Below are 23,031 nucleotides of genomic sequence, written 5' to 3'. Positions count from 1 at the left end.
TTGGACTTCAATTAGGGTGACCACTTTTTATTTCTCTATAAAGAACAACACAGCTCAGGAAACAGGCCCTTTGGCCCTACAAGCCCGCACCGCCCATTTTAACATTCAGTGAGTGCCTCATTCCAATCCTTCTTCTACCTACGACTTTTGTCTACACCTCTTGGACTCCACAATAAAGATGTGCAAATTTAGAGAATTATATGTGCGCCAGATTAAGGGAGATCTAATTTAGGGACAATTTGTTAACACCAATCAGCCTAAAAACACGTTTTTGGGATGTGGGAGGAAACCGGAACACCCAGAGAAAACCCACGCAAGCACGGGGAGAATGTGCAAACTCCCACAGTCACCGACACAAGTCGGAGATCCGACCCAGGTCCAAGATTCTGCACATATGTAGTATGGGCCCTGGCACTTTCTGGTAGCTCAGTCAAGTGGTCATTTTTCATTATCTGAAGAGTGGAGTAAATGTTGGCAGGCTATTCAGCTACAGGGGGCATCAATCCTGGTGTTGGTCATGTTCGCACCTGATGGTTACACATGCTGCAGTTTCCAACACAGGTAAGAAAACAGCAATAGAGAGTAAAACACTGAATATATCCTTCCATCCTCTAGTAAAGAGACATTGAAGTCAATCATAAAATTCCAAGTGGCTACCGGTTAACTGAACCCAGACTTTGGATCAAATCTGTGACCCACCTGAAGAACATGGTGTCATAATGATTGGTGCGTCAGCCATCACTTATAGACCTTTAGAATTGTGTTTGATTGTTTGACATCTCCACAGTTGAGTTTCAAATAATCAGAGCTCAACTTTACAAAATATAAAATTCCCTCAAAATTATGATGCTCAAAACAGGACAGCATGATGGTGCAGTGGTTAGCACTGCTGCCTCACAGCGCCAGGGACTCGGGTTTGATTCCGGCCTCAGGTCACTCGCTGTGATGGAGTTTGCACGTTCTCCTTGCGTCTGCGTGGGTTTCCTTCGGCTGCTCCGGTTTCCTCTCTCGGTCCAAGTTAAGGTTAAGTTGATAGGCCATACAAAAATTTGACCTAGTCAGGGGGAACTAGCATGATGCGAGGATAGGGCCTGTGTGGGATTGTTGCCAGTGCAGGCTCACTGGGCCAAATTGTCTTCTTCTGCACTGTGTGGATTCTATGATTCTTCTATTGAAACATTGCTGACAAGGTTCTGATGATAAGAATGCTTTATTCACCTCTCCTAACACATCCTGCAGTATAACTGTGCTTTCAGCCCCACCTGGGATGACCCTGATAAGCCTGCTCTAGTTCTTGGTTTTAAACTGGCAGCAAGTAACAGTATCAAACCTCAATGGCCCTTTGAAATACAATTATGCTGGCATGGATTGAACACCGCATCGTGGGGTTTCTACCAAGTTCTTTTTTATATTTTTGTAATAGCAACCTCACCAGTTGCCTGCAGGCACCAAGATAAATCAAAAGGTCACCCCCAGGTCAGTCTTCAGTTTACAGTAACTCCAGTACCAGTATCATGCTAGCATAATAATCACTGGGGGTAAGTGTTCATATTGGTGCAGTGCGGAGTTATTTCACCAACCTTACTGGATTTGATCTGAAATCACCTGTCAAGATTCACTTATTTAGAATGACACTCGCTGATTTTGTTTCAAAAAGTAAGCAATTTTGATAAAAGTAACTTTCAAAGATCAATGAGGATCTATTTGTTTCAATAGTTTCCAACCTGTCTCACCCTTCAAAACCATTATGCTGGCTTCTCAGTCTAAATTCTTTTGATCAGCGTTATTTTAATGGTGGCAGTAACCTTGGGTTACCGGAATTAAAATAACAATTGGAGCCACAATTTAGACTCACAGTCCAAAAGCGTGCAGGATAGGTGGATTGGCCATGCTAACTTGTCCCTTCATATCAAGGGGACTAGCTAGGGTAAATGCATGGGGTTATGGGGATAGGGCTTGGGTGGGATTGTGGTCTCGATGGGCTGAATGGTCTCCTTCTGCACTGTGGGGATGCTATGATTCAAAAAAGAGGCTTTATTTTTTTTTTCTGAAATTGACAGCATTCACTTGTAAAATTCATCTATATATTATGTCATATATATAAGCATAAATGGACACCATTAGTCATAATCATTAATGGACATATACTGTATGTGTGGAGCAGATGCAAATTAGGTATCAAAGATACCTAATAGTGAGCACCATAGGACGCAAGTGATTTGTTACGGAACCTGTGCATTAATGTTAGCATATTTGAAGTCCCAATTATGTGGTACATGAAACCTCATCATTCTTCGACAGCAACTTAAGTGGAATTTCATGCCATCCTTAAAATGAGAAACATTGGTGTTTGTATCAGTGTGTTGTGGTCATTTCTGCTAACCTGTCTCATGGCTTCAAATAGATTCTTTATATAGTTCACGCCTTAGAATTCCAATCTTACATGAATGCGGGTACACCTCACTCTCCTAACCAAACAAATTTATAAATTTACTGGAACAAAACTTCATGGAGCTATACTGGACGGAGTTGTGGACAAAATCATTACACCCAGCTTGCCCTAATAAAAAATTATAAAATTGATAAAACTACAGATATATACATGATGTGTCTCACTCTTCAAAACCATCACTCTTGCTTCTCAGTCTAAGTTCTTTTGAACAGCATTTGAACAGGGTGGCCCTGTAGTGCGGTGGTTAGCATTGCTGCTTCACAGTGCCAGGGACCTGGGTTTGATTCCTGGCTTGGGTCACTATCTGTGTGGAGTTTGCGCGCTCTCCCTGTATCTGCACGGGTTCCCTCCAGGTACTGCAGTTTCCTCCCACATTCTGAAAGACATGCTAGTTTGATGCATTAACTCAAACGGCGCTGGAGTGTGACAATTAGGGGAATTCCACAATAACTTCATTGCAGTGTTAATGTAAGCCTTACTTGTGACTGATACTGAAATAAACATCCATTCAGTCCCAATCCAGTATTTCCAAGCTTGATAATAGTACACTGGCCTCTTTCAGAATGTGTTGCATTGAATTGCTGTTGCATCTGATGTTAGTTTTCTAGGAATTATTGAAATTCCAGAAAATACCTGGTGGTGGGTGAACTGGAACCTGTGGGAACTGAATGCGAGATTTGGCTGTCAGGAGTGAACTAATTGCTAAATTTGGACTCTGGCTCCAGAGGCTACAACCCCAGATGTATGAGCACGTGCTCTAAAAGGAAGCATGCTGGAAGAGCACCACACTTGTAAGTTATCACTGAGGACCATAACCAAGGACTTGAGTCAATGACAGGAGTGAAAGTCCATTGGCATTCTCAGTGACACTATCCAGGGAAGATTTAACAGAGAGCAGAGCTCCAGGTAGACTTGTATCTCAGACTCCGCTGGGCAATGTGAAGATAATGAATGAAGGAGTACCAACTTATAAAGAAAGGGTCTAGAAATATGTTGCTTATCTTGCTGGTATTATGAGAATTTCATGACCAGCTTTCAGGCCTTGGATAAATTCCTGGAGAGAATAAAGACAACCTATTTCTCAGACATCCAGCACATGATCTTCCTGGGTCTATAGAACCTAGCCAAAATAATGCTACCGAGTGTGCCTTTCTACTGATCATCAGGCATTCTGATCCATGACACATCACAAAGTGGGGTTGGTAGAGTTTATCTTTAGGCTATTGGGCTCTTCCCTAATGGCAACCCTTGTTTTACTTCCAGCCAGCCCCTTCAGAACCCAACTTATGCAAATGTTAAAATATAGGCCAGTCTGTCCTATTGTGAAATGGTGAAATTGCAGGAGTCAGAAACCTTGAGACAAAGGTCACTTTATTGATTTGATTTATTATTGTCACATGTACTAGAATCCAGTGAAAAGTATTGTTTCTTGCACGCTGTACAGACAAAGCATACCATTTACACAGAAGGAAATGAGAGAGTGCAGAATGTAGTGTCACAGTCATGTCTACAGTTTTGAGAAAGATCAACTTAATGCAACTTAATTCAACAATCTGACAGCAGCAGGGAAGAAGCTGTTCTTGAGTCAGTTGGTATGTAACATCAGGCTTTCGTACCTTTTTTCCTGATAGAGGAAGGTGGAAGAATGAATATCTCAGTACATTGGGTCCTTGATTATGCCAGCTGCTTTGCTGAGACGTCGGAAAGTGTAGATGGGGTCAATGGATGGGAAGCTGGTTTGCGTGATGGATTGGGCTTCATTCACGAGTCCCAAGGTTCAAGATGCTACATCCTTGGCCTTTTGGGATCACCTCAGTGCTGTACCAGGCTAAGTTTAAGAACAGCCTAGAGGGATTATAGGCAAGCCAAGTTCCAATACAACATACTTGCTATAAATATATATGCATATAGTTCAAGCATGATTATGTTGTAAAGCCCAGTGTTCTTCTGTTCTTGTTTTTTGTGTTTGAGAGGGTTCTTGGAGGTCAAGTTTTCAACAGGGACTGAGTTCCTTCAATGTTTTCCAAAGCAGAATGGGTGGTACTCACACACCTATAGAATGAAAGAGAATGGCAGTTCTGACTAGACTGCCACATTGTAAAGAGAACCATATAGTTTGTCGATCCTGGTAAAAGGGTACCCGTAGTTACCCAATTTTAAAATATATTTTAGACTGCAAGCAATTCTGACATCTTTGACTTGTGTTACAAATTCCAGTCCTCTTTTCTAAAGCAACATGATTCTTGTACCAGACAAAATGGGAATTTCAAGTTCTCCTCCAGCCCTATCCAGCCTCTTGACAAAGGTTTATAGGAAAATAAAAACAAAATACTGTGGTTAGAACATAGAACATAGAACACTACAGCACAAACAGGCCCTTCGGCCCACGAGTTGCGCCGATCACATCAACACCTACCAATCTATAGACCTATCTATAACCCCCAATCCCATTAAATCCCATATACTCATCCAGAAGTCTTTTAAAAGACCCCAGCGAGTTCGCCTCCACCACCACTGACGGCAGCCGATTCCATTCACTCACCACCCTCAGTGAAAAACTTACCCCTAACATCACTTCTGTACTTTCCTCCCCGCACCATAAATCTGTGTCCTCTCGTAGCGACCATTTCAACCCGGGGAAATAGCCTCTGAGAATCCACCCTATCTATTCCTCTCAACATTTTATAAACTTCTATCAGGTCGCCTCTCAACCTTCGTCTCTCCAGGGAAAAGAGTCCCAGCTCCCTCAACCTAACTTCATAAGGCATGCCTCCCAGTCCAGGCAACATCCTTGTAAATCTCCTCTGTACCCTTTCAATAGCTTCTACGTCCTTCCTATAGTGAGGCGACCAGAACTGCGCACAGTACTCCAAGTGAGGCCTGACAAGGGTCTTATAAAGTTGCAGCATTACCTCCCGATTCCTAAACTCAATCCCTCGATTAATGAAGGCCAGTACACCATATGCCTTCTTGACCACATCCTCCACCTGCGAGGCCGATTTAAGAGCCCTGTGGACCCGGACCCCAAGATCCTTCTGCTCTTCAACACTACTAAGACTCCTGCCCTTGATAGTGTACTCGTTCATCCCATTGGTCCTGCCAAAATGGACGACTACACATTTATCCGCGTTGAAGTCCATCTGCCACTTCTCCGCCCAGTCCTGCATCCTATTTATGTCCTGCTGCAACTTTTGACATCCTTCCAGACCATCCACAACACCACCGACCTTCGTGTCATCAGCGAACTTACTTACCCATCCCTCCACTTCCTCATCCAGGTCATTTATGAAAATGACAAACAGCAAGCGCCCTAGAACAGATCCCTGGGGCACTCCACTGGTGACTGACCTCCATGCCGAAAAAGACCCATCCACAACCACTCTCTGCCTTCTGCAGGCAAGCCAGTTCTGGATCCACAAGGCCAAAGCCCCTTGGATCCCATGCCCTCTCACCTTCTCAAGAAGTCTTGCATGGGGGACCTTATCAAACGCCTTGCTGAAGTCCATGTACATCACGTCCACGGCACTTCCTTTGTCAATGTGTTCAGTCACATTTTCGAAGAACTCAACTAGGCTCCTAAGGCACGACCTGCCCTTGACAAAACCATGCTGACTATTTCTGATCATGTCAAACCTCTCCAAATGCTCGTAAATCCTGTCCCTCAGAAGCCTCTCCATCAGCTTACCAACCACTGAGGTCAGACTCACTGGTCGGTAATTTCCCGGGCTATCTCTGTTCCCTTTCTTGAAAATAGGAACTACATCCGCAATCCTCCAATCTTCCGGAACCTCTCCCGTCTCCATTGACGATGCAAAGATCATCGCCAGGGGCTCTGCAATCACTTCCCTCGCCGCCCACAGTATCCTGGGGTACATCCCATCTGGTCCCGGCGACTTATCTATCTTGATAGAATTCAAAAGTTCTAATACATCCTCCTCCTTAATATCCACATACTCAATCTTTTCCATCTGCTGCAAACCTGTAGCAAAATCTCCCAGATCAGTTTCCACCGTGAATACTGAGGCAATGTACTCATTAAGCACCTCTGCCATTTCTTCTGGTTCCACACAGACCTTTCCCCCTTCACCTTTTATAGGTCCTATCCCTTCTCTTCTCATCCTTTTACTTTTCACATATTTATAGAAGGCCTTGGAATTCTCCTTAATCTTACCCGCCAAGGCCTTCTCATAACCCCTTCTGGCTCTCCTAATTTCCCTTTTAAGCTCCTTTCTACAATCCTTATACTCCTCAAGATCCTTAACATCTCCTAGCTCCCTGAACCTTTTGTACACCTGGTTGCTGGAAATCCGAAGGTTTTCTGTTCTAACATTAAATATTTTGAGGTCAGGTATTATATAATCATTTCTAATGATTAACATAACTTAATTTTGGAAAATTAATCCTTACATTTTCTATACCTTCCTCCAAAGTGAGATTGACACACTGGACACAGTTTTGTGCCTCATCGGTTCTAGACTGCAATCGCTCAGACAATTTCACATGTGCAGCTTCGTGTTGGAACGCTTCATGAATAGGCACCAAGTAGAAAAAAAATTCACCTTCAAATTTGGTCATCCCCGAGCTGACAGGCACTATAATGCACCTAGCAGCAGGTAGAACTAAGATTCAAACACATATTCCTCTCTTTGTGATGAAAGAATTCCTTTTCACCATGCTGGCGAAATATTGGACAAACCATTATCTTTTCTTCGAAGTCTTTCCTTGAGATGGAGTCATGGACTGCCATGACTTTAAGGGATGTGACCTGAACTGAGGTTTCACAGCTTCTCCTCTCAATGAGGCAACTCAGCAATCCCAAAAATGGTGCCAAATGCATCTTTCCTCTTTCCACCTTGAGAAGGCTCACATCCCCACAAAATGGAACTTTATGGCAATTTTGGCCGGACTGTAGCTGTTGCCGTAACCAATCATCCTTGAAATAAATCAGAGCAGCGCATAGTTAGTGAGCTGTAAACTTTATTTATGTTTTTCATATGTTGGTACAAAATCCCATACAGATGAGATTCACTGCACACTGGGGCATTGGCACATTTCCACTGTGAAGAAGCTTGGTAATGACTTTTATCCCAGAACTCCATAGTGCACAACTACTTTAAATTATGTTTGTTACTCTGAGATATGATTGTCATGCCGTAGGCACTGCAGGATTGATATTGTCGCCTGTGCATAGAAACGCTGAATAAATGGCCTCAAGGTTCTTTTTTCAATCTCTACTTTTTTCTCAACTCGGCAGGCTGAGGTAACATAAAGTAGATCCTATATGTTGTATCTGGAAAGATCTTGTAGTCAGCCACTACTCCTCAAATTAATGCTATAATAGATTGTGTTAAACGGAAGAATCTAATCACAACACAGGCCAACTATATTATTTTTTAATAGCCAGTGGGTGCCCCATGGCTTGAGCCAAGGTTTGTGCAGTTTTACCTGACGGATGCCATTATAAACTATAATGCACTAAACATTGTAATTCTGCTAATGCAGACCTTCACCAATCTCATTGCAAGATCTAATTGGCACAAATAGACACATTGTGAGGTCAGTTAAAGGCTAATTGTTTCTCAGTATTATTGTCAGCTGCTTGTAAATCCCTGGCTACTCTCCAAAAGACAGCGTGGATGACAGTTTTTCTGTTCAACTCTCAGTGTTTTGAGGGGTGAGAGATACACTCGGGAGAAGATGGCATTGCTCGTAGCTGGTTATGTGTTTTATAACGACAGCAGAGTTATACTCTGTAATAACGCAATAAAAGTGATCCTTTATAGCAACAAAGTCTATTTTCTTTTAAGTAAACGGAACTGCCACTTACTCAGGACAGTTTGATCAGGAAATTTTGCAAATTTGAAGTATTTTTCATTTTCAGAGCAGGATAACCCTCCATTACCCAACTGACCTTAAACAAAAATACGTGTCTATAATAAGGAATGGCTTCTGGAATATGATACTTAGCCTGTACTGGGATGCCAATTTTAATATTTAAAATAAGTCGGATATAAATATTACTTTGAGATCATCTTGCTTTTAGAAGAAAGCAAAAGAGAATCAATTCTTTCTTTCCTGGCGCAGTGCAAATAATCACCTGAACAGAATTTGCAGAGGAAATACAGGCAGGAGGATTACACACCTATAATGTAGGTATACAAAATAAAAAGGTTTCAGTTTCACATCAACTTAAATTGTATGGTGTAATAGGAGTGTGAAATGAACCAGTAGACATTGTGACATAAGTTGTAAGCCACCTCCAGGAGGTGGTATCACACTGTGTGTCAGCTGTAACTAGGCTGCAGTACAATTGCAGATTAAAATAACATATATTGTGGTAAATTTGAACAATAAGCTCTTTCAGTCCATAATACAGCTCCAAGGTAGATTTAGCATCATAAATCCTGTAAAACTCATTTTCTTACTTCCCCACCATATGATCATGCCAGCACTAGAAAGACTGTTTTGCCGCACAATCCATTTTTACACCTATAACAGTCCATTCCACAGACCAAGAAAATAGTTTGTAGACTGTATATGCCTTCTATCTGGTCCCAAAGAATGGCCAAATGTTTTTCACCTTGTACTACAATTAGAACCATCCATTATTCTCTGCATATCAAATGTGACTGGATGAATTAATTGCACAATAAATTGAACTGTCATTTTTATGATACGTTGGTACAATTACATTATGTAATCCTTGGGGCTCTTCTCACCAGAGATCCCTACTAGTAGAAACAATGGCTATGCTTGTTAATCAAATAATTCTTGGGGCCAGTGAAGAAATCAGAAAATTAAAAAAAATCTGAAATTACTATTTGCATTCTTCTAATTTTAATAGAAAAAGCTCTCCTTGGAGGAAGACATTTGAATTGTTGAATCTTGCTGAAATCTCAGCACCTATACTCTTGAATAGATTTGTATCATAGCTCGAGGTACTTGTTGACACCTCTGGAAGCCTTATCTTTAATTTCTCCAATTATCATCTCATTCTGGTCTTCTAAAATTCTCGCTTCTGTAGTTTAATTAACTCCTCCATTTAGAATCACAGAATTTTTTTTTTTATGGCATGAGAGAAGGCCATTTTGCTGACCAGGTCCATGCCAGTGCCCCAAGGAACAATCCAGTTAGTCCCACTTCCCACTCACCACCAGTAGTCCTGCAAGTTTATTTCCTTCAAATGTCCATTTTTTTTGAAGTTTTTGATTGATTTAATATCTGCCACCCTTGTAAGCAACGATTCTAGGTCATGTATAGATTTCTTCCCCATTTCCCCTGCATCTCTTGCCCAAAATATTATATCTGCACCCCCTGGTCCTTAGATACTGTTACTTCCTTGGAGTGGCAATCAGCAGCAGATTGCCGCTCCATGCCCAATTACTTCCAACACAGGCCAGGCGAGATCCAGGCAGCACAGCAGCCCTTGGGCCCCACTGTTGCAAAGCCAGGTTAAAAAAGGTAACGCCCCTTTTTTTAACAGCACTTGCTGCCACAAACCAGGCAAGTTTAAATATGCATTGGAACCGATAGATCAGGGAGCAGTTAAGTGTCCAAGGTAAGCGGACACAGCTTGGGCAAATCGGAGGAAGAATGGGAGGTCCGGACATAGGGGTTGGGGTGAGATGCAGTGGGGGTGGGGGCGTGGCTTTGGGGGAGGGGGGAGAGGAGGTTGTGTCAGGCCTGTGGAGTAGCGTTCAGGTTAGGCCTGTGGGGAAGGGAATGGTGTAGGGCCAATCATGTCAGGGGGAATCCCATGAGGGATAGGGAGTACTTGGGGAGGGGCTGTGGTTGTATGGGGGGGGTGGGTGTGCGTGGAGGAATGAGTCCCTTGTATGGCCGAGGACTGAGTCCTGGGACCTCACACCTTGGCCGCGATTCTCCCAAAAGCGCTGAATTGGTGGGAATACTGTTCTAGATCCCAACTGTTCTGTCAGTACAACTTCTCACTCGGATCGTCGCATTCTGTGCAATGCAGAAATCCCAATCATGAATCTCATTAAAAACCCAGAGGGGCAGGGCCTAATCACGCCAAAGTTTGACAGTTCTGGAACTCTGCACGTGCGCAGTGACCCCGATCTGTCAGACTCCCTATCTGCTGGCCAGCTCGATCACTGGCCAGCCAGACACCCCTGTATTGCTGCCCCTCCAGCACCCCACACCCTCCCATAGTCTGAAAGCAGCCCCCACAACAATTCCTGGGCCAGCCCTGACCCCTGCCACACCAGAGCGTCCAATTCCATTCCACCGGCCCTCGCAGTGACAATCCCTCCAACCCCTCACTATGGCAGACTGCTCTGCCCCCCTCCCCCCACCAAGCTGACCCTCCCCTGGGGTAGGCAAACCCGCCACTGATTCCTTCATGGGGCTGGGAAGAGCCTGGCCAATCATTGCCCTCCCTCCATCCCAGACCAATCCTGTCTACAGAATGGCAGCAGGACCCCCCCCACCGCCACCGATCACCCCTAGGCCCTGCCCCCTTGGCGCTACCCAATAGGCAGTGGCAGGGTGCCCTCTGGACATGGACACTTTGCCCCTTCAGCAGTGGTGGGGTACAGGCTGGCACTGCCAGGGTGCCCATGCCCAGAGGACACCACCCCATTGCTACCGACCCCCTGGGAGGCCTGAATGCCCCCCACTTCATTCCATTGATTAATTCATGAGTAGATGTAGAGGCAAGGGACATAATTGTGGCTTTATGGCATCAGAGCAAGTTGACAGAATAATTCAGCCTGGGCCAACTTTAAAGTCTCCCGCTCGTTCCCCAAATGTGGGGAGATACTCCAAACACAGCCGGAATGAAGTACTCCTGGCAAGGTGGGAGATTTAATCGGGAAGGGTACATTCCTGATAATAAAATGTGAAAGACATTTAAAACATATTAAAAACAGATTCAAATGACTTCCCTGTCTTCCTGTCGGTTTCCAACGCAGTGAGGCCTGCGACTGTTCACCGGCTCTGGGAGATGTGCAAGCGTTCCTGGCGCATGCGCAAATCCCGGAACAAGGCCAACGATGCGCATCTTCCAGCCTGACTCACCAGAAAAGTTGCAGGTCAGGATGGGAGAATCGTGGCCCTTGTTACAGCCAGTAGACACGGTGTCTTAATAAATTGTTCCAACGCAGGAGGAGAAATGAAATACTTTGAGGCTTTCTGCCATGCAGTTTGAGCAGGAGCAGGCATTAAAAAGCTGACTCCAAAAAGTCTAGCTTCAAACAAAGAGAAGGATTCGAGACTACTTTATGGCATCAGGGGTGATTGACTACTGGGCTAAGGAGGAAGAGTCCATCAGAAACAGCTCTGAACATGTTTGAAGGCTACAGATATTTATGTTTACCTTCCGAGACTTCCACTTTGTGCCCAAACCAATATTTAGTGGGCAGAGCTTAAAGTAACCCCAGGAAAGCAAAAACAACTTTCAGGAGATTGCTGAAAAGGAACAGGCTGTGACCAACAAAGGCTCTGTCCACTGAAGGTACAGCACCTCAGGGAGTCAAACATAGCTCTGAAGGACTGTGGAAAGCACAAATATCTAAATGCTCCTGTTCCACTCAATCTTCATAATGCTGCAAAAGCCACAGGCTGACCACAAAATTTCACACACACAATTTAAAGCAACAGAACTCCTGTCTGAGTGTACTTTGTTTTAACAAAGCAGAGAGCTTTGTTTTCTGGATCTCAGTAATTCTGAAGCAGTTAAACAAGCCATAAGAATTATAATTGCTGCAGCAATGAAGGCCTCCACAAACTGTTGGATGATGACCTTAAAAATCAAGCTAAAACACTCAAAGATTAATTGCAAGGCAAGATCAGCTTCTGAGCACACAGGGTGGGACTTCTCGATTGCGCCCATCCCAAGGTTGGAAAATCCCGCCTGAGGTCAACAGACCTTTGTACGGTCCATATCATATTGAGTGGGTGTGTGGACAGGAAGATCCTAGTTAATGTCCTGAATTCATGATTTCTAGGCAATATCCATTGGGGACCATTTATCAATTCATGAGTAGGTGTAGAGGCAAGGGACATAATTGTGGCTTTATGGCATCAGAGCAAGATGATAGAATAATTCAGCCTAGGCCAACATTAAATGTTACAGCATGGACGTGCTATAGCAAAGGTGACACAATTTTCGGAGGGCAGTTAAGAGTCAATAGTGTTGCTGTTGCTCAGGAGTCACATGCAGTCCAGGCTATGTAAGGGCAGCAGATTAAAGGACAGAAAACCATTTAAAAGAACAGTAATCGCGATTAGCTATTAATTCCAGATTTATTAGTTGAATTGAAATTTCACTATCTGCTGCTGTGGAGCGTTGAACCTGTGTCCCTGGAGCATTAACTGGGGCCTCTGGATTATTAGCCCAGTGATATTACCGGTACACCAGCATCTGCCCTTTTATCCAGTTTTGTTACTGTAACATTGTGGGGGTGAGCTTGTAGATCAATGAGATGAAAACCAGCCACATTGATCAATGGTGTTCCTTTGATTTGAACATTCCTGAACAGTGAATAGAATGCTTTTCAGGCAAGAAACCAGTTTTGTGGGAGGATACAGCAGCACAAAACATGTACTTGAGATCACACAAAAAAAGTCAGCATTGAACTTTCATTACTCAAATGCTCTTCTTCAGATCCCGTTAAGTTTAAATGTTAATAAACAAGCTAAATTGCATTGACTGTAGAAGAAACATTACGGCCAATGAAGGTTTAGTGCATAAGGGCCTCTCTCCTCAGGGTAAATGGTTTGCTATATTTGCTTTGATTTTTCACAAACCGCAAGTGTCTTACATTCTAGTAGAATATTTTCAGTTGAAAACTTCCTGAGTTTTTTTGTCAGAATTTGACTCCTTCATGCAAGGTTGACTGATCTTCATGTAATGAAATATTGTTTTTCCTTTAAATGGACAGAACATTTTTCAAGTGATAACATCAAAGGACACTGTCTTGAAAGGAACAAATCAAACCTAAAATGCCTGTTCAAGCGGCTTCAAGCTGTGACTGTCTTGAACTACAACCATGTTGAGAAGAAATGATGAACACTGGGGATTAGTGCAACTGTGGGTCACAGATTTGAACTAATCCCAGGAAGGACAGTCTGTAGGAGACCGTAAGATCTTAGAGTCATTTACATTCTGCTTTGAATTTATTTGATTTAAGAAATGATTTGATGAAGGCAATGTGTACTGTGGTATTGTTTCTCTCAAATAAAAGGGGAAGGCATTAGTCATTAACCAGATTTATTGTATTTTCATCAATGAAATAAAAATAAGAATTCATTTTTTATGAAGGGTGAAAACTAAAAACTGTTTTCAGAAGAAAGGTTGAAAATCAAAATAGACTGATGAATCCACTTAAATTGTATTGGTATTTCTTATTATTTTTGCATGCCAATGTGTGTTATGTGAGATGAATAAAACACTATCACTTTTGAAGCATAAGTGTTGAAAGGGTCTTTGAAAAGACTGAAAATAATAAAAGCGAGATCTAACTTTTTGAGATTAAAAGAGAAGACTAAAATCAGGGGATGGAGAAATGATGAAATTATACAGTTCCCAGAGAAAGTAAATAGCCTTAATCCAGATCACTGGTCAGCTACAGTCCAAGTTTCAGGATTCAACACTGTCTTTCAAGTTAATATACATTTGTTAACATAATAACAAATGACCTTTACTGACTTCATCCAATTTCCCTTCATCAAGATATCATGTTACAAGGTCTAGGCAGAGGAGACTATTCCACAAAAGACAGGATTATTACTCCTCAAGGGGTGATAGATCAATGATTCTCTATATGTTCTTCAAAATTAACGTACTTCCTTGTTGAGTGGTGATGTTGGCATACTTCTAGGAAACCTGGAAAAAACAAATGCTTATCATGTAAATAACTCAATGGCCAGACTGTTACAGCTGTTAACAACAACAGGATTTTCCCATCCCGCTTTATGAATGAAGGTTTGGCTGGACGCCAAATTCTCCAACCTCACTGCTACGATGGAATAAACGGCAGGTAAGATCACACCCATCGTCTTTAAGGCAACCTTTTATTTGGAAGCAATGGAAATTCAGCATTCAGGAGCTGAGCTCTCTCTTACCCAGAGAGAGACACTGTCTACTAGAACCCGGGCACACATGGAAGTTGTGAATCTTGCAGTTCTTGCAGTGCCAGAGGAGTCAGATAGAGAAGGCATTGCAGCAGAGAGTGACCATCTCCATAATGACCTGTTGGACATGAATTGACTTTTCCTGGAGATTGATGAAGAAGAATCCCTTGCAGTGCAGAGTAATCTCTTGGAGTCTCTCTAGGGCATGTATGGGGTGATAAAGAGGAGTAGTACCTTTGGTAGGGGAACATGTCGCGTCCTTTCAGGGCAGTTTGTCCATCCTTCGTCCCTATCTGGCACTCAGCTCTCACTTGTGGCTCCCCGTAGCTGTTTGTATGCGACAGCGGCCACACCCCGGGCAATGACCGCAACAAGCCAGCCAAACCAGGTGAGGGTAGCCAACAGGTCTCAACCCTCGGTGAGATAGGGAGATGTCTATCCCAGCATGTGAAGACAGACTCTGGCCGATTGAGCAGACGAGACCAATGGAAGGTCCAACGGTCAAGAAGGCAGTCTCTGCAAGCGTCGTGGAACACGAAGAGTAGGACAAGATACAGAAGACGCCCTGGTCATCCACTGTGCCTAGTCCCACCTCCAGCCATCTTGACTCTTGTCTTGCCACTGGATCTAGATGGGAATTGGGAAGAGAGAGTGGGGCAGACGCTGCGCGACTCTCCCTCACTTTAATCCAAATCAAGCACTAGTTTTGACACCATCATCATCAGTGTCCTGTTCAACCCTTGAAGTCCTGTGGCGATGGGCGAGCGATGAACCAGCAGGTGTGGATACACTGTGAGCTGTAGTCACGGACCTGCACGTAGGTGGCTCAGGTCTAATGGTCGTTTTCCACTGACTGAAGCAGCAGTGAAACTTGGCATCTACCTGGGCGACTGAGCAATCATCTTCAGGAACACACTGCTCACCTCCATAGAATGAGGAAGGGGCTAGAAAAGGTGCCTTAAACATTGCCTGCTTCACTACACCCTGGCCAGTTTACCGCGGCTGGTGGGGATCCCGTCTTGTGGTCGGACAAACAAAATAAAACACAAGGTGACAGCACTCACCATTGGCACTTGGAACGTGTGCACGCTTTTGGACAACCCTACAGCAGACAGACCAGAGAGAAGAACAGCCTTTGTTGCCAGAGAGCTTGCAAGATGCAACATTGACATTATAGCCCTGAGTGAAACTTGCCTTGTCAACATAGGTCAGTTGACTGAAACTGGACGTGGATACACTTTTTTCTGGAGCGGTGGTGGCAGCGATGAGCGTCGTGATGCTGGAGTTGGATTCGCCGTCAGGAGTCACCTTGTTCGGAAACTTGCTAGTCTACCCAAGGGTGTGAACGACTGGCTTGTGACATTACAGCTTCTGCTACAGAACAGAAGTCAAGCCACCCTGATCTGCGCCTATGACCCCACAATGAACAACCTGGACAAGATGAAAGACAAGTTCTACGAAGAACTAGACACCCTACTATCAGCAGTGAGCAATACCGACAAGCTGATCTTGTTTAGCGATTTCAATGCAAGAGCAGGGTGTGACTCTGCAATCTGGCAGGGAGTCATTGGGAGGTGTGGAGCGGGCAAGTGTAACAGTAATGGCCTACTTTTAATGAAGAACTGTGCAGCACATGACCTCCTCATCACCAACACAACCTTCCATCTACCTACCCGTAACAAGACCTCCTGGATGTACCCTCTCTCTAAGCATTGGCATCTTATTGACTATGTCATTGTCAGGAGAAAAGACAGGCAGGATGTCAGAGTAACCAAGGTCATGTGTGGTGCTGACTGCTGGATAGATCAGAGGCTCACTGTCTCCAAAATGAACTTCAGCACTGGTTGAAGACTTAGAAATCAAGCTTGCTGACCTACACCTCGCAGGCAGTGCCGAGGATGACTGGGAACACTTCAGGGATGCTGTCCATACATCTGCGCTGAAGATGCTCGGGCCCTCCACCCGCAAGCAGCATGATTGGTTCAATGAGAATGATGAGGAGATACAGGCTCTACTTGTTGAAAGCACCGTCTTCATTGGGCCTGTCAGAACGACCCATCTTCAGCTGCCAAGAAAAATGCTTTTACCAGTGCTCGCAGGACGGTCCAGAATAAACTGTGTAAAATGCAGGATACCTGGCTGAGCGCCAAGGCAGATGAAATACAAGGAGACACTGACAGAAACGACTTGAAACGGTTCTATGAAGCCCTCAATAGTCTCAATAGAACTCAATCTCTTGGGAGTTCCCTCCTCCTGAGTACAGATGGTACAACTCTCATTACAGAGAGGGCTCAGATCCTGCAGAGATGGGCTGAACACTTTGAAGCCATCCTCAACTGACCGTCACTTATTAACAATGAGGCAATAGACAGGATTCCCCAGCTTGATCAACAGTGCCATGGATGACCCATTGGTAATAGCCGAAGTCACGAAAGCTGTCAGCCAGCTATCCAGTGGCAAAGCTCCAGGGGCAGTTGCCATTCCCACAGAGATCTATAAAGCTGCTGGTCCTGCACTTATTGAGGAGCTCACCGAGTTGTTCCAGTCCTTTTGGAAGCAAGGGTCCATTCCTCAGGAACTTAAAGATGCTTCCATCGTACACCTTTACAAGGGGAATGACAATCGGCACGTATGCAACAACCACTGAGGAACCTTGCTGCTCTCCATCACAGGAAAAACCTTGCAAGGGTCCTGCTAAATTGTCTGGTCACTCATCTGGAGCTAGGCCTGCTTCCAGAGTCATAATGTGGCTTCCACAAAGGTTGTGGGACAAATGACATGATTTTTGCTGCACGCCAACTTCAGGAGAAGCATCAGGAGCAGAATCACGAGCTCTACACAGCCTTTGTTGACATTATGAAAGCCTTTGACAGTGTAATCCAACAAAGCCTGTGGAGAATCATGTCAAAGTTCGGCTGCCCCCCCCAGCAAATTCATTCAGATGGTACGCCAGTTCCATGATGGCATGATGGCCAGAGTACTGGATGGCGGAGAATCCTCTGAGGCATTCCCAGTCATCAATGGTGTCAAACAGGGCTGTGTGCTCGCACCCACACTGTTCAGCATGATGTTTGCTGCCATGCTGAATGATGCCTTCCAGGACAGTGTTGCTGGAATCAGCTTCAAGTACAGAGTGGATGAGAAGCTCATCAACCTGAGGAGACTTCAAGCTATTACCAAAGTGAAGGAGATTGTTCTGAGAGATTTCCTCTTTGCCGATGACTGCGCCCTGTATACTGGCTCAGAGTAAAGTCTGACAACACCAGGTTTAAGTCCGACCAATTTATTTGATAGTAAACTCACTAGCTTTCGGGGTTTCCCTCTTCTTCAGGTGAATGTCTGAGGCCAGAACTCTCCGTTCACCTGAAGAAGAGGGAAACCTCGACAGCTAGTGAGTTTACTATCAAATAAATCGGTTGGACTTAAACCTGGTGTTGTCAGACTTTTTACTGTGTTTACCCTAGTCCAACGCTGGCATATCCACATCATACTGGCTCAGAGCCAGAGATGCAAGTCAGTATGGACAAATTTTCCACGGCTTGTGACAACTTTGGACTCACCATCAACATTAAAAAGACCAAAGTCATGCACCAGCCTGTCCCTCATGCACTGTACACAGAACCCATAATCACAATCAAAGGGCAGAAACTACAGGCAGTGGACCAGTTCACTTATCTTGGCAGCACCCTCTCCCAAACAGTGACTATTGATACAGAAGTTAACTGCAGAATAGCAAAGGCAAGTTCTGCTTTCGGTAGACTGTGCTCCACTGTATGGGAACATCGAGGAATCAGCCCAGCAACAATCTGAAATTCTACAGCGCCGCGGTACTCACTACCCTCCTGTATGCCTGTGAAATGTGAACTATGTATCAAAAGCATGCAAGACAACTCAATCATTTCCACACGACTTGTCTTCACAGAATATTACGCATCAGATGGCAAGACGAAGTACCAGACACTGAAGTTCTGTCTAGAGCAAGTCTACCATCAGTCCACACACCACTGATGAGAACGCAGACCCAGTGGGCAGGTCATCTCATCCGTATGTCAGATGAGCGCATATCCAAGCAGCCCCTTTTTGGGGAACTCTCTGCTGGAAGACGCTTGCACGGAGGGCAGAAGAAACATTTCAAAGACACACTCAAGGCCTCCCTGAAGTCGCTTGACATTGACACGACCACCTGGGAAACGCTGGCACAAAACTACCCTACCTGGCGCTGCCTCATCCACAAAGGCTGTCAAGCTCACTAAGTGAGGTATATTGCTGAAGCACAGCTTAAGCACGAGTTGCGTTAAGTCCAGAGCCACCAGCGCAACAACCATAGTGTCCACACAAGTCTGTCCAATATGTGCCAGGGCATTTCATGCCCAAATTGGCCTGATCAGTCATCTTCAGACATACCACAACCAGCCTCAAAATGACTAATGGTGTCGAGGTCCTCATCGATGACGATGGACGAACAACAATCCCTTGGAGGCTGACAGTAGAGAATGATTCAACTTTCCCATTGATGGATGCACTTTACGAAGTTTATGAGGGTCTTTTTAGAAAGAATTAGCTGTGGTTTAGTGGCTGAGCAGCATTCAGATCCTAATTTCATCGATCTATGATGTATTGCATATTTTATTTCTGTTGTTCACAAAGAGCCTTCCACGGAGAATACTTCACCTGAATCCAAATAAGAGTTCATAGAGGATCACGCTGCTAAAATTCCAGTACCCTCCACAGGTGAAAATCAATTGGCAGCAACGTTTCAGCCCAGCTTCTGAAGTCTTCTTCTCTTCAGAGCTGAAGGTCAGCACAGAAGCTACCACAGAATCTTTAACAATTCTAAAATTTTGCTATCCTGGACAGCAAGCTTGTTCCCAGGTTGATTGCCTGCAAGAAATTCCTTTCCTTACGGAAGATGAAGCTGTCTTGTCTCCATGCATTCAGCAATTCTTCCCGATGCCCATAGTGGACTGACATTGTACAAAGAAAAGCGTGGCTCTCCTACCACTGCCTATAGATAAGAGACAGTCCTCCTGAAGTATCATTGGAAGTCATTTCTTCTTTTCCTGATGGCCTTACAGGAGGTTGCTTATTGAGTATTTAATTGATATCTCAGGTCTTCAACAGCTTTCCAGTCTTTGATACCATCAGTGGATGATACAACTCTGTCACATCTTCCCTGAAATTGGTCTTTCCTCTTCTGAAGCTGCTTCCCAGAATACTTTGAGAGAACAGTAAGTTCCTCAGTGTCCTGAGTTCTCTTCTTCGAGTTGCAAAGGATCTAATTTTCATTGCAAAGTCTTCATTGTCCTGCAACCTTCACTCAACTTTTCACTTATGCTGATAATGTGTTGTCCCATTCTGCAAATGATGTCCTAGCTAATGAAAGCCCTAATGCCTCCAAAACGTCTTCCTAAGAGTTGAAAATAATAAGGGAGATTGAATCTCCTAGGACGGTGACTTGGGAATGGGAAGAGTAGGAGTTGGAACTGGCTTCCAGGAATCCCTGTTCCCTTAACGCCAAGCTTTGTGGCTGCTGCTGCCACCATTAACATTTCTTTCCTTTCCCCTAAGACAAAAAAGCACTTCCCCACCAACTTCTAAACCATTAGACCTTTTTAAAGATCTCAATCTGTCAGCTGCTGTCACCTAATAACAAATAAATTATGTGTCTAATGTTTGTCTTTAACCTGCCTGATGGCAGACCTAGAAAAATAACTAAGTTCAGCGTGAAGCCAGCCTAGTTACCAATCCTAAAGAGCTGTATACCCTTTATCTTTAATGGACTTTTAATTGCTTAATCTATCCCCCCAGTTCGTAATCTATTTGCGTGTGTGTGAATGTTAAGTGTGTGTGAAAGCCAGAGCATTTCTATTATTTTTCATAGGATGGATGAAATACAATAAACTTGGAGACCTGCACTACAGGACATCCCAAACTGAGGTGCAAAGACATTCTGAAAGCCAATGTCAGCTCAGTTGGATCCCACTACATGAGTAGAAGCAACACTGAACAAATCCAACATGGACATGTCCCCATTACCAATCAGTTTCAACACTTAAGGAGAACAGAGTCAGGTCTCTACAGAGCAACTGAGTGTGCTATAAGGCTTCGCCTCTCCAACAGTGACTTCATATATGTTATTTGTAGTCAGGTTTGCAAATCAAGATTTGATCTAACATCACAAAGCAAATGACACCAACTTAAAAAATTAAATTTTATTTATTAGTCACAAGTAAGGCTTACATTATCACTGCAATGAAGTTACTGTAAAATTCCCCTAGTCACCACATTCCTGGACCTATTTGGGTCAAAACACTTAACCAGCATGTTTTTCAAAATGTGTGAGGAAACCAGAGCACCCAGTGGAAACCCACATAGATATGGGGAGAATTTGCAAACTCCACGCAGTGACCCAAGCTGGGAATTGAACCCAGGTCCCTAGCACTGTGAGGCAGTAGTACTAACCACTCTGTTACCGTGCTACCATATACAGCAAGTTATTAGTCTCCTGTCAAGCACTTATCCATTGAGGTGACAGGAGAACCTATCAAAATCTTTCACTTCAAAATAATTCCTTGTGTGAAGTAATCTAAAACATTTTGATTTGTTAAGGTGTTAAATTAACACATGCATTCTTACATTATTCAGGGATACTTGTAGAAAAGTACAGATGTATATTAGGCAAGGGCAAGGTCAAACCTGTTTGTGATTTTTTCCACTCCCTCCCTAACACTCAGAAAGTATGCTGATGCTCACTGCTTTGCTGAGGTGTCAGTCCTGGGCAGCTGCTGCCAGTAAATATTCCCCAGCATTAGCCAGTATAAGAACCTAAGAACATAAGAAATAGGAGCAGGAGTAGGCCATCTAGCCCTTCGAGCCTGCCCCGCCATTCAATAAGATCATGGCTGATCTGTTGTGGCTCAGTTCCACTTTCCCGCCCTCTCCCCATAACCCTTAATCCCCTCTCTTATCAAGAACCCATCAACCCGCTTCTTAAAAATATTTAGCGAGGCAGCCTCCACCACTTCAACGGGCAGAGAATTCCAGAGATTCACCACCAGGAAAGATAGGAAAACTATATTTATCTAATTACTTGTTAAACTTCATTGTGTTGTCATCGTTGAAATGGTTAAAAGTAATAGGGGGAGGTGATGGCATAGTGATATTATGGCTAGACTATTAATAAAAAAACTCAGCTAATTTTCTGGGGATCTGGGTTCAAATCTCACCATGACAGTTGGTGGAATTTGATTAAAAAAAACCCATCTGGAATTAAAAGAGAAAATGCTGGAAAATCTCAGCAGGTCTGGCAGCATCTATAAGGAGAGAAAAGAGCTGATGTTTTGAGTCCAGGTGACCCTTTTCAAAGCTAAAAGGCATAGAAAAGTGAGAGATATTTATACTGTAGGGTGAGCAATGAAAGATGAGTCATAGTTACTGAAACAAAGGAAGGGCTAAGAGGTGCTAACGGCAGTCCTTGGAGAGAGTAGAAGGTATGAATGGCCAAATGGCAGAGAAGCTGAAATCAGAGGGTAAACTGTGACAGATGAAGATGTGGGGAATGGGGAAGATGGGTGGGAGAAAGGTAAAATTGAGAAGAAGGGGGAAAAGGCAAACAAAAGGGGAGAATAGATAAGAAAAGGGGAGGGTGAAAAAAGGGGTGGGAAGAAAAGTAATAAAGAAATAAAAGGTAAAGAATAGTTAAAAATTAAATAAAATGAAAACAAAGGGGCTGGGGGGCGGAGGGGGAGAGCGAATTGTATGAAACTGTTGAATTCAATGTTGAGGCCAGAAGGGTTTAAAGTGCCTAGCCGAAAGACAAGATGCTGTCCCTCCAGTTTGCGTTGAGCTTTACTGGAACATCGCAGCAGTGATGTGCAGATGTCGGTGTTGGACTGGGGTAAACACAGGAAGAAGTCTCACAACACCAGGTTAAAGTCCAACCAGTTTATTTGATAGCTTGTGGGTTTACTATCAAATAAACTGGTTGGACTTTAACCTGGTGCTGTGAGACTTCTAACATTGCAGCAGGCCAAGGACAGACATGTGGGAATTGGGGCAGGATTGTGTGTTAAAGAATTAAGAATCTACTGATGACCAGGAAATCATTGTCGATTGTCAGAAAAACCCTCTGGATAAGGGCAACCTGGGATGGGCAATAGATGACAGCCAGCTAGTCCATACCCCATGAATACATTTTAAAAATCCTATTGCACTTATTGCATTATTTACAACTTTATCACCAAAAAAAGGCATGGCTTAGGTTGTTCTGTTGCAAAACTACAAAAATAATTGAACATTTAATTTCAATGTGACAATATGATTAATTATTCCATGCCATGTATGTGTATGTATCATATATGTGGTGTGTTATGGCAAAGAAATGCCACAAATCTAATCATGAACTCTTTTGGAGGGTAGCTCATTCCTGGTAGAAGAACCATTGTCCCTTGTTGAAAAGATATTTGCAGTCAACTGTGGAGTTT

Source organism: Carcharhinus amblyrhynchos, chromosome 1, assembly GCF_965287045.1.
Source record: "Carcharhinus amblyrhynchos chromosome 1, sCarAmb.v2.hapA, whole genome shotgun sequence".
NCBI lineage: Eukaryota > Metazoa > Chordata > Chondrichthyes > Carcharhiniformes > Carcharhinidae > Carcharhinus > Carcharhinus amblyrhynchos.
This window is presented reverse-complemented; position numbering follows the sequence as displayed.